The following is a 12224-nucleotide window of genomic DNA, read 5'->3' on the forward strand; positions in this document are numbered from 1 at the left end:
CACAGATGGATCACGTGGGAGGTGTTCATTATTTTTAGTTGCAGAGGAAACCAACAACCTTTGTTTGCTTAAGAAGATGTCTCGCCCTAGCTGGTTTGGCTCAGTGGGTAGAGCATCAGCCTGTGGACTGAAGGGTCCCAGGTTCGATTCCAGCCCCAGGCACATGCCCAGGTTGCGGGCTCGATCCCCAGTGGGGGGCATGCAGGAGGTAGCCGATCCATGATTCTCTCTCAGCACTGATGTCTCTCTCTCTCTCTCTCTCTCTCTCTCTCTCTCTCTCTCTCTCTCTCTCTTACTTCATCTCTGAAATCAATAAAAATATATTAAAAAGAGAGAGAGAGAGAAGATGTCTCAGCATCATGACAACAAATACCTCGGTGGATAGTTGATGAAACTTGAGCCACTTGGCTTCCTTTCTTAAAGCCTCTTACTTTGAAAATGTGTATCAGAATGTCTTATACTGCATGTGAGAGTTATTTCATCTGCTCTCTTTTATATGTGAACGTGTTGAACCTGACCTTAATGAAATTAGCTCAGTCAAGTTGCTACCCTTCATCTAAGTGACGGCTCAAAGTGTTTCTTTGCCTGCCACATTAACAGAGATGCAAGAGTTGTGGCTGCTAAAAGGCTGGTCCTGGGGAATTGCTCCCCAGGATACATCACGAAGGCTCACTTGGAAAGAAATAGGAGCAAGACAGCTGATGAGGCAAAAAAGAGCGAGTATGGGCAGGTATGGGAATCCAGCTGGTCTAACAGATCTAAGGAGTTAGTGGCAAGCAGTTTCTAAGGGGGACATTGGCAGCAGAAGTGCCATCATATAAACACTGCCACCTTCAAAATGCTTTCCTTACCCTATTGTTCCCTCTGTCCTCTTCCCCTTTTATTTCAGTTATCAGCATGGCTTGTTAAAATCTAGGCTCCATTCGCTATCTTGTGTCTCACTTATTCTTCAGTACACTGTAGGCCTGGCTTCTGCTTGCACCCACCATTGAAAGTTTTCTGGCTAAAACATTAGCAACTCCCTTTTTGAAAAAATTTTAAGTTCTATTTAAACTTTTAAAATTTATTTTTATTAAAAATACATATGAGTAGTTTAAAATTCAAATAGTTCTGCCAAGTTTACCATGAAGAATAGTCCCAGCCACCACCCTTGCTTTACCCGATAACTCCCCAAAGGCAGTTGCTAAGTAATTTTTGCATTATCTTCCAGTATCTGCTTCCTTATATATATGAAAGGCTAATATGCTAAGTGTCCCTCTGCCCATCCGCCCGATCGCTATGATGCACACTGACCACCAGGGAGCAGACACTCAATGCAGGAGCTGCCATGACACACACTGGCCATTTACAGAGAAACAGCAGCGTGGACCTGGCGCTGACAAAGCAACACTCTGCTTCCCCCAAGTGGTACACAGGCCCCGCCACTACCCTAGAGCGTCATCCCACCAAATCGCACCCAATGCTGCCAAGACCCCATGGAGCAAAATGCGGCCCACAGCCCAACCCAGCCCGGAAACGGTGGCTGCGGGCGCTGGGTAATGATGTCCCGTTGCAACGCCCAGCTTTCTTTACCGAGCGACAAGCCATCCTATATAATAAAAGCCTAATATGCAAATTGACCAAATGGGAAAATGACCAGTCATTATGACACGCACTGACCACCAGGGAGCAGACGCTCAATGCAGAAGCTACCCTCAGCCTGCAGGCCCAAGGCCAGCTAAGGCGGGTGCCAGCAGGGCCCTCCTACCCCGCATCACCCCACCAGTCACCCTGATGATTGGCCCTGATTGCTGACCAGGCCTAGGGACCCTGCCCATGCATGAATTTCGTGCATCAGGCCTCTAGCCTATCTAATAAAGAGGGAATATGCTAATTGACCATCACTCCATCACAAAGATGGCTGCATCCACAGCTGAGGCCACGTTCCCTTGACCCTTAACAAGCAATCAGCAGGGACCTGAGGCTACACCCTCCCCCGCCCCTGTGGGGCTTGACAGGGGACCTCAGGTTGTGCCCCCCACCCCAGTGCCAGGCCAGGGGACCTGAGGCTGTGCCACCAACCCTGGCACCAGGCCGGGGGACCTCAGACCACACCCCCTGCCTAACAGGGCTTGACAGGGGACCTCAGGCCGCACCCCCCACTCAGTGGGGCTTGACAGGGGATCTCAAGGTGCTCTTCCCGTCCTGGTGCTGGGCTAGGGGACCTCAGGCTGCTTCCCCCGCCCCAGCGCCAGGTTGGGGGACCTCAGGCCGCGTCCCCACCAGGTAGGGCTTGACAGGGGACTTCAGGCTGTGCCCCCCTACCCCGGCACCAGGCTGGGGGACCTCAGACCACACCCCCCGCCCAGCAGGGCTTGACAGGGCACCTCAGGCCTCACCCCCCACCCAGTGGGGCTTGATGGGGACCTCAAGGTGCACCCCCAGTGCTGGGTCGGGGGAACTCAGGCCGCACCCCTGCCTAGCGGGGCTTGACTGGGGACATGAGGCTGCGCCCCTCCCGCTGGTGGGGCTTGACGGGGGACCTGAGGCTGCGAAGCCCCCACCTGGCGGGGCTTGACAGGGGACCTCAGGCCATGCCCCCACCCAGTGTGGCTTGACAGGGGATCTCAGGCTGTGTCCCCTGGTGGGGCTTGACGGAGGACCTCAAGGCACGCCCCCTGCCCCGGTCTGGGCTGGGGGACCTCAGGCCACACCCCCTGCCTGGCAGGGCTTGACAAGGGTGGGACTGGCCGGGTCTGGATCTAGCCCAGTGAGGGTGGGCTGGCCGGGTCTGGGTCTCACGCAATTTTGAGGTGCATGTGGGTGGGCGGGGACTTGACTCTGGGTCCCATGGTGAGCGCCAGACTCTGACAGGAGGAAGGTTTTCATATACATTTTACTAATTTTCTTTCATCTCTGACACTTCTATTTTAGAGAAAGGGCAAATAGCAATATTAAATTATTTCCTCTAATTAATCCCCTTTTAATGTGCATGAATTTCATGCACCGGGTCACTAGTATATATAGAAAAGGCTAATATGCTAAGTGTCCATCCGGGTAATGACATCAGGTAGCAATGCCCAGCTTCCTCTCCCTAGTGACAACTAGCCTGCTTGGAGTTTCTTCAGCCCAGGAACACAACTTGCTTTATAGCCAGGTGCAAACATTTCACACTGTAACCAAATGTCTGTGAAGCATTTTCCTGTGCCTCATCTCATTTGATCCTCACAGAAGTCCTGGAGTAGGTAGATAGGAGATTCAGTGGAATCCTATTTTCTTTTCATTAGCCAGAAAATGCAGATTTAGAAAGCTTAGAAACTTTATCCTACTGAAAAGAAGTAAGAAATGGTGGACCTTGAAAATGACTTCAGGTTTTCTTATTGTGCAGAATATAGTCAAACACTGCTTCAGGTAAATATTTTACCCTTTGTTCTCCCTGTGTGATCTACAATAATAATGTGCTTCATGTTGATATTTACTGCTGTGTTGCTGCTGACAGTTACCTGAAAGAGAAGTTGGGGTGCTTCACTGGGCTGGAAAAAGTTTAGCTAAATCAGAAAGCAGGTCTACCGTAATTAAGCAAGTTTATTCTATATAAAAGACTAAGTTGACTTGCACATTCGTGATACATATAAAGCTCTCGCCGGCGCCAATCACACCCTTGTGTTTTGATCTGTCATTGTCGATTGTGAATTTGGTTGACACTTCTACTATAGAGAAAGGGTGAATAGCAATATTAAAATATTTCTTCTAATTAATTTTCTTTCGATGTGCATGAATTTGTGCACCAGGCCACTAGTTTAAATATATGCTTATATCACCACTTCTTGATTTTTCAATTTCTGATATTATCTGTTGACTTCTTACAGTGGAAGATAAGGATTTAGCTTTTTCACATCATCTACCCATACACAGAATCTACTTCTAAAAAGACTCCCAGCTGGTTTTTCTTTTTTTAATTTTTATTTATTCAAAATACCTTTAATTTTAAAACACCCAGCATTCAATACCAACTTAGAATCATGACTTGTTTAAATCTCCCTGCCAGCTGCCCTCAGAGTGCTCATAGTCAGGGACAGGGCCACTGTGAGAGTGGCATGGAGATGGGAAGCCAAGGGGAAGTGGGGGCTGCCAAAGACCCGGACCCAAGTCCCATTTTTGGGGAGCCAGGTTGGGGTGCCTGAAGGGCTGGCAAGAACCTAGTGCTGTCTTGGTTGCTGGTTGGCTCACTGGCCTCCCCTCAGCATCCTGTCCCCTCCTGAGGCACCATTACGCAGATGCCAGGTGCGACTGTGTCCAGGTGATGCCATGTGGGTCCTCGGCCCAGGAAAGGCAAATAGGCAGCTTGCCTTGGGGTCCAGGTTTCCATGCTTGAGCACATCCCCACAGGATAGGCTGCCAGCATGTTAACTGCCCAGGTAGGGTGGTCACAGTCCATTTGTCTCTCCCAGGGGCTGTCAGGTGGTAGGGAAGCTACGGTGCTCATCAGTAGGTGATGTACGTCCCGTGATTTCCCTGGCCCGATGATCTTTACCACCTGCGTCAGGGTGAGAGCAGGGCTAGGTGGGAACTCCCCAGGCACCCAGGTGTATGGGTGTGTGTGGGGGGTGGGGGGAGGCAGCAAGACAAGTGGCCCCAGGATCCTGACCTTGGGTGAGAGGAGACCTGGGGGCACTCCTGACTCTCAAGCTTATTTTTCTTTTCTTTTTTTTATATTGAATTTGTTGGGGTGATACTGGTTAACAAAATTATGGTTAACAAAACCTGTTAAGAAAATAGGTTTCAGAGACACAATTTCACATTCAGCTGATTTTTCAAGAAGTAAGAAATGGTGGACCGCTATATTCCACTCCACTCTTCAGGGTGCAGCCATTTCCTGAGAACATTGTGTTGTACATATTTATGCCACTCTGTCTTTCAGATTGTTTGCGTAGCTGTGATGGCTCTCCTGTGGTCTCTGAGCAAAACATTCTCGCTTTCGAAGCCCCATCACCTTAGTAAAGCCTTCTCTCCCAACTGTATTTCCCTACCGATCTATTTCTTTTTGTTCAAAGTACCTTATGTCACTGTTTAGCATTTATTTCATTTATATCTCCTGTCACATGAAACACAAGTTCTAAGCACCGTCTCAGATTCCTTCAACCCTCTCCTTCTTCCTCTTCCCTGAAGCCATCATCCGCCATCTGGACCAGTCTTTTTTTTTTTTCTTTTGCCTTGCCAGCTAACCTTTTTCACTCCCTGAGCTGACTAGAGCCCAGGTTAAACTGGACCAGCATGGCCCTTACGACCCCCACATCAAGCCCTCTGCCTTCTCAGTCACCCCTCCACTTTAGAGAGAGAGAAAATGTCACACTACCGGCCACAGGTCTGACTTTCTGAGCTGCTACTGAAGGGTGAGATGATGACCGAAGCGTGGAGGAGCAGTTCCCACGGTGGGGAGCTTTGATTAATGGAACAAAATACAGGAGGAGCCTGGCAGGCTGGTTCCCCCTATTCATCCCCCTCCTGTGGACTACTCTCAGGCACGGTTTTTCCTTTCAAGCCATCCAGAGAAAGTCAAGCCTGCTGCGCGAACGAACACGTATGCCAAACCAGCCGGGTGTCTCCGCTCTGGCTCCTTGTGAAGTCTCCAGTGAGGTAATCCATTATGCCATCTTGCTTTGCATCTTTCCTTGCTTCCCTTTCCTGTTTACCTCACCCTCGCCTCCCAAATAAAACACGAGCACTTTAATACTTGCTTCGGGCTCTGCTTTCTAGAGTGTTTGTTAATAAATTTGGCAGAGTCATAGTTTTGAGTTTTCAACCATGCATATGAGAATGGAAACCACCAGAGCTCTTCCCTGATTTGACATTGAGATCCTACAGATATATATACCTTCAAGGAATATAGAAATGTCACATCTGAGGTAACAGTTTTTCAAGAAGTATGCATTATTTTCACAACAGGGCAATAGTTTTTTTTTTTTTAAATAAATCTTTATTGTTCAGATTATTACAGGTGTTCCTCTTTTTTTCCCCCCATAGCTCCCCTCCACCTGATTCCCCACCCCACCCCATGCCCTTACCCCCCGCCACTGTCTTCATCCATAGGTGTAAGCTTTTTGTCCAGTCTCTTCCCGCACCCCTCACACCCCCTCCCCGCTGAGAATTGTCAGTCCACTCCCTTTCTATGTCCCTGATTCTATTATATTCACCAGTCCATTCTGTTCTTCAGATTTTTTATTCACTTGATTTTTAGATTCACTTGTTGGTAGGTATGTATTTGATGTCATTTTGTTGTTCATAATTTTTATCTTTACCTTTTTCTTCTTCTTCCTCTTCTTAAAGAACACCCTTCAGCATTTCATGTAATCCTGGTTTGGTGGTGATGAACTCCTTTAGCTTTTTCTTGTCTGTGAAGCTCTTTATCTGACCTTCAAATCTGAATGATAGCTTTGCTGGGTAAAGTAATCTTGGTTGTAGGTTCTTGCTGTTCATCACTTTGAATATTTCTTGCCACTCCCTTCTGGCCTGCATAGTTTCTGTTGAGAAATCAGCTGACAGTCGTATGGGTACTCCCTTGTAGGTAACTAACCGTTTTTCTCTTGCTGCTTTCAAGATTCTCTCTTTGTCTTTTGCCCTTGGCATTTTAATTATGATGTGTCTTGGTGTGGTCCTCTTTGGATTCCTCTTGTATGGGGTTCTGTGTGATTCCTGAACTTGTAAGTCTATTTCTTTCACCAGGTAGGGAAAGTTTTCTGTCATTATTTCTTCTAATAGGTTTTCAATATTTTGCTCTTTCTCTTCTTCTGGCACCCCAAAAATTCGGATGTTGGTACGCTTAAAGTTGTCCCAGAGGCTCCTTACACTATCTTCATATTTTTGGATTTTTTCTTTTTGTTTTTCTGGTTGGGTGTTTTTTGTTTCCTCATATTTCAGATCTTTGGTTTGATTCTTGGGGTATGTTGATCTACAGTTGAGTTTCTGTATATTCTTTATTTCAGACAGTGTATGGTTAATTTCTGACTGGTCCTTTTCCATTTTTTTGGCATTCTCATTAAGGTCCTTGAAGGTCTCACTAAGCTCCTCGGAGGTCTCATCAAGTTTCTCGGCGGTTTTTAGAAGATTCTTGAGTAACCTTATAAATGTGGTTCTGAACTCTATGTCGTCCATTAGTTTGCTTTCCTCCATTTCTCTCATTCGTGACATGTTTCTTTGTCTCTGCATTTTGCTGCTTCCTTGTGTTGATGGAGTGGCTTTGTGTGGTAGGTGACCTATAGGGGCTAGTAGCTCAGCCTCCCCAATCACCTGAGGTGGACGCCTTTGGTACACCCCTTTGTGGGCTGAGTGCAAAATCTTGGTGTAGTTAAGCCTTGATTGATGTTGGTACGCTGGGAGGAATTGACCTCCAGGCCAATTGGCTGTGAGGACCCGCTGTGTCTATAATGGAAGAACTGCTGCGCTGGAGACACGCTTATGGTGCAGGACTTGTTTCAGTGGGGCTTTGGTGCTCACTGAGTCTGCCTCTTGAATGTGTCACTTATGGATGTGAGGAGGTGAAATCTGGTATCTCACACTGACCACTAGGTACACTGGCTTCTGGATCTCCAATGGGGTGCAGGTCAGCTACTGTCTGAGGCCACCCAGCAGGAGCTACAGCAAGAACTACAGTTTTCTCTTCTTTGCTTGGGGTTTGGAGGTTTTGGAGCTGTCTGACCCGGGCTGCAAGTTTGCTAGGTTAAGCTGCGATAGGGCAGGCCATTCATATGCTAAAGCCGCTGCTTGGAGCTTGGGTGGGTTTGTAGATTGTGCAGGGCGGGGTCTCAGGGCGTGACTAGGCTAGGGCGTGGCAAACAGCAATGGCTGCCAGTAAGCCGGCTCTGCAACTCCGACCCTGCGTCTCCGACCCTGTCCTTGCGTCCTGCGCCCCAGCACAATAAACAATTGTTCCTGCGCGCAGCTCTGCAAGCAAGCCTCCCTCACTTTCCGACCCCACGGCAGACAGTCAAGCTTCTCCCCGTAGGAGTTTGGGTCCCCCGCATCTCCCCAGAAACTGGAGTTCAGAGTAATCAGGAGCTTATCTCCCTTCGGGTTGAAAACAGCAGCGCTCCCAGTCACCCGTTGCCAGCCCGATTCGCGCGTCTCCGTACCTCAGCTTTTCAGGGCTTGTGCACCCCTCAATGCTGTTTGCTCTTTCCTTCTAGTTGTAGAACTTCCACTCAGCCAGCTTTCCCGTGGTTCTGGGTGATAGACGTTTTGTCTTTTAGTTGTAGTTTTGAAATTGTTGTGCATGCCAAAACCGGTTTGGCTCAGTGGATAGAGCGTCAGCCTGCGGACTGAAAGGTCCCAGGTTCGATTCCGGTCAAGGGCATGTAACTTGGTTGCGGGCACATCCCCAGTAGGAGGTGTGCAAGAGGCAGCTGATCGATGTTTCTCTCTCATCGATGTTTCTGACTATCTATCCCTCTTCCTTCCTCTCTGTAAAAAATCAATAAAATATATTTAAAAAAAAAAAAAAAGAAATTGTTGTGCGAGGCAGCAGTTTAGGTGTTTACCTACGCCGCCATCTTGGATCTCTTCAGGGCAATAGTTTTTGGAGTCTGGGTGTCTTCCACGACCCATTTGTTCAGGTAACACGTGGTCCATGGTTAGATTCACTTCAACAGATGGTGACAGTATGTATCCAAATCAATGTATTGCAGAGAAGGTTGATATTCTTAGGGAAGTTCTCAGTTAACCCTTCATCAGATCAGTTTTTGAATTGCATAGGGATCTCTATTCCTCTGCAGCTGTAGATAAAAGGATCATCACCTCTGAGATGACTTTTTGAAAAACAGTAAAATTCATGTTTTTTTTAGTGTACAATTCTGTGAGTTTTGACAAATGCATTGTTTTGTAGCGACAGTTAAAAACAGTTTTATTACCCCCACAGCCCGAAAATTCCCTCATGTCACTTTGTAACCAATTGCTCCCACCAAGGCAGACCCTGGCAACAACTGATCTGTTTTCTGTCCATGCAGTTTTGGCTCTTCTAGAATGTCATGTAAGTGGAATCAGACAGTATCTGTAGCCTGTTGAATGTGACTCCTTTCTTTTTATTTTTTGTTTTATTTATTTATTTATTTTAACATTTTAATTTCTTTATTGATTAAGGGATTACATATGTGTCCTCATCCCCCCAAGTGACTCCTTTCATTTACCATAATGCTTTTGAGATTTATCCATGTTGCCAAGTGGATCACTACTTCATTCCCTTTAATGCTGCTAGTATTCTACTTTTAAAAAAATATATTTTATTTTTTACAGAGAGGAAGGGAGAGGGAGAGAAAGTTAGAAACATCGATGAGAGAGAAACATCAATCAGCTGCCTCCTGCAAACCCCCTACTGGGGATGTGCTCGCAACCAAGGTACATGCCCTTGACCGGAATCGAACCTGGGACCCTTGAGTCCGCAGGCTGACGCTCTAACCACTGAGCAAAACCGGTTAGGGCTGCTAATATTCTATTATATGGATATACCCCAATTTGTTTATCTGTCTACCAGTTGAAGGATTGGATTGTTTCCAGTTTTTTATTTTGAACAAAGATGCTATAAACATTTGTGTACAGATTTTTATGAACATATATGTTTATTCCCTTGGAGTGGTATTGCTGCTGTGGGATAATTGTGTGTTTAATTCTATAAGAAACTGCCAAACTTTTCCAAATGGCTGTACTATTTTACATCTCCATCAGCAACGTATGAGTTCCAGTTAACTCTCACCAGCACAGTACTGTCAGTTTTTTTCTTTTATTCTAGCTAATCTAATACAGATGCTGTGTGGTCTCGTGATTTTTAGAACAATTTAGAAAAGTAATTGGCATACAGTATATGCTGTACATTGGTAAGTAAGCAGTGTGATACATTTGACATGTATACATCCATGAAGCATCACCACAATTAAGATAGAACCTATCTGTTACCCAGTTTCCTCGCGCCCCTTTGTAATTCCTTTTTCCCACCCGCGTTCCCTTACCCAGGCAACAGCTGACCTGCTGTCACTATAGAGTCATTTTTTTTTTTAAATATATTTTTATTGATTTCAGAGAGGAAGGGAGAGGGAGAGAGAGATAGAAACATCAATGATGAAAGAGAATCATTGCTCGGCTGCCTCCCGCACATCCCACCCCGGGGATTGAGCCTGCAACCCGGGCACGTGCCCTTGGCCGGAATCGAACCCGGGACCCTTCAGTCCTCAGGCCGAGGCTCTATCCACTGAGCCAAACCAGCCAGGGCTAGAGTCATTTTATATAAGTGGAATCATACAGCATGTACTGTTTTTATGTCTGGGTTTTTCCATTCAGCATAATTGTTTTGAGATTCATCCATGTTGTTGTATGCAGCAACAGTTGATCCTTTTGACTGCCCAGTTAGTCCATTGTATGTATATATGATTTGCTTATCCATTTACTCGATGAATATTTGGGTTGTTTCCAGCTTTTGACGCTTATAACAGCTGCTATGAACAGACAACTTTTTTAAATGTCTATTTTTAATTGACTTTATTGAGGCACAATTTATAGTATATCAAATTTACTCTTTTAAAGTGCATAATATGATGATTTTTAAAAAATATTTTTACTGATTTCAGAGGAAGGGAAAGGGGGAGAGATAGAAACATCAATGATCAGAATCATTGATGGGTTGCCTCCTGCACGCCCCCACCCCCACTGGGGGGCCCACAACACAGGTATGTGCTCTGACCAGTAAAACAGGAATTGAACTGTGACCCCTTAGTTCAAAGGTCCATGCTTAACCACTGAGCCAGGACGGCTGGGCTAATTTGATGATTTTTGACAAATTCATACTCCCTGATAGCTAACACTACATCAAGATATACAACATTGGTTCACTGCAGAGGTCCCCTTGGGGTCCTTTCCAGTCAATGTCTCCCACTCCCCCATCCCTAGCAACCACTAATTTTATTTTAGTCACTCTAGAATAAATTTGTATTTTCTAGAGTTTTGTAGAAATGGGACCATACAGTAACATAATTTTAGATTTTTGTGTTTTGTTTTGTTTTTGCTGAGCATGTTTTTATATTTATCTATGTTGCAAGTATTGCAAATATCAGTAGTTCATTCTTTTCTATTACTGGGTAGCATTTCATTGTATGAATTTACTCTAAGTTGTTTATCCATTGATGTGTTGTTGGGCATTGGGTTAATTTTTGGCTGTCATGATTAAATATGTTATAAACAGTTATGTATAAACTTTTGTGTGGATACTTATTTTCACTTCTGGATGAATTTCAGGAGTGAAATTTCTGGGTACAGTAAATATATTTTATAAATAATTTTTATTATTAAATATAAATTTTAAAGAAACTGCAAAATTCTTTTCTAAAGTGGTTACATTCTGACCAGCAATATGAGGGTTCCATGTTCTGCATGTTGTACAACACTTGATATTATCAGTCCTTTAAACTTTAGTCATCATATAGGTGTATAGTAGTATTTCATTGTGTTTTTAATTTGCATTTCCCTGGTGGCTAATGATGTTGAGCATCTTTTCATGTGTTTATTGATCTTTCATATATCTTTTATGAAGTGTCTGTTTAAATGTCACCCATTCTTAATTAGGTTGTTTTGCTTATTATTTTTGAGTTGTAAGAGTTCTTTATATAAGCTGCATACCATTTCCACAGTTCTCTTTGCTATTCCTTAATAGGCTAAGGCCTTATGTGTCTTAGAGCCTTGAATTCTCTTTGTTGCCTGGACTGCTGCTCTCTCAGATACACAACTTGCTTCCAGGCCTCCTCCAGTCACTGTTCAAATGGCCCTTTTTGTGAGACATTTCTTAAACATCCTATTTAAAAGAGGCACTCCTCCCCCACCCCCGCCCTAGCTGGTTTGGCTCAGTGGATAGAGCATTGGCCTGGGGCTGAAGGGTCCTGGGTTCCATTCCGGCCAAGGGCACATGCCCGAGTTGTGGGCTCGGTCCCCAGGTGGCAGCCGATCAATGATTCTCTCTCATCATTGATGTTTCTATCATTCCCTTCCCTTCCTCTCTGAAATCAATAAAAATATATATTTTTTAAAAAACAAAAGCACCCCCTTTCTATTTTCTCTGCATAGCACATATGCATAGGACAGCTATATTTGTTGTTTACGTGTCTTCCTGTGTAAAGAATAGTACTGAATAAGACGAGCCCCAACCATAAAAAAACATGTAAAATACAGCCTATTGTCCTAGCCGGTTTGGCTCAGTGGATAGAGCCTCGGCC

At 45.2% G+C, this 12224-nt stretch overlaps 1 protein-coding gene across 1 annotated transcript in view; it reads right to left on the bottom strand.

Annotated features, from left to right (window-relative positions):
* STAMBP (STAM binding protein) overlaps positions 1-12224 on the bottom strand; it is a 762428-nt gene that overhangs the window by 93224 nt on the left and 656980 nt on the right. The gene's annotated exons all lie outside the window — the stretch shown is intronic.

Source organism: Plecotus auritus, assembly GCF_963455305.1.
Source record: "Plecotus auritus genome assembly, chromosome: 8".
Classification (NCBI taxonomy): domain Eukaryota; kingdom Metazoa; phylum Chordata; class Mammalia; order Chiroptera; family Vespertilionidae; genus Plecotus; species Plecotus auritus.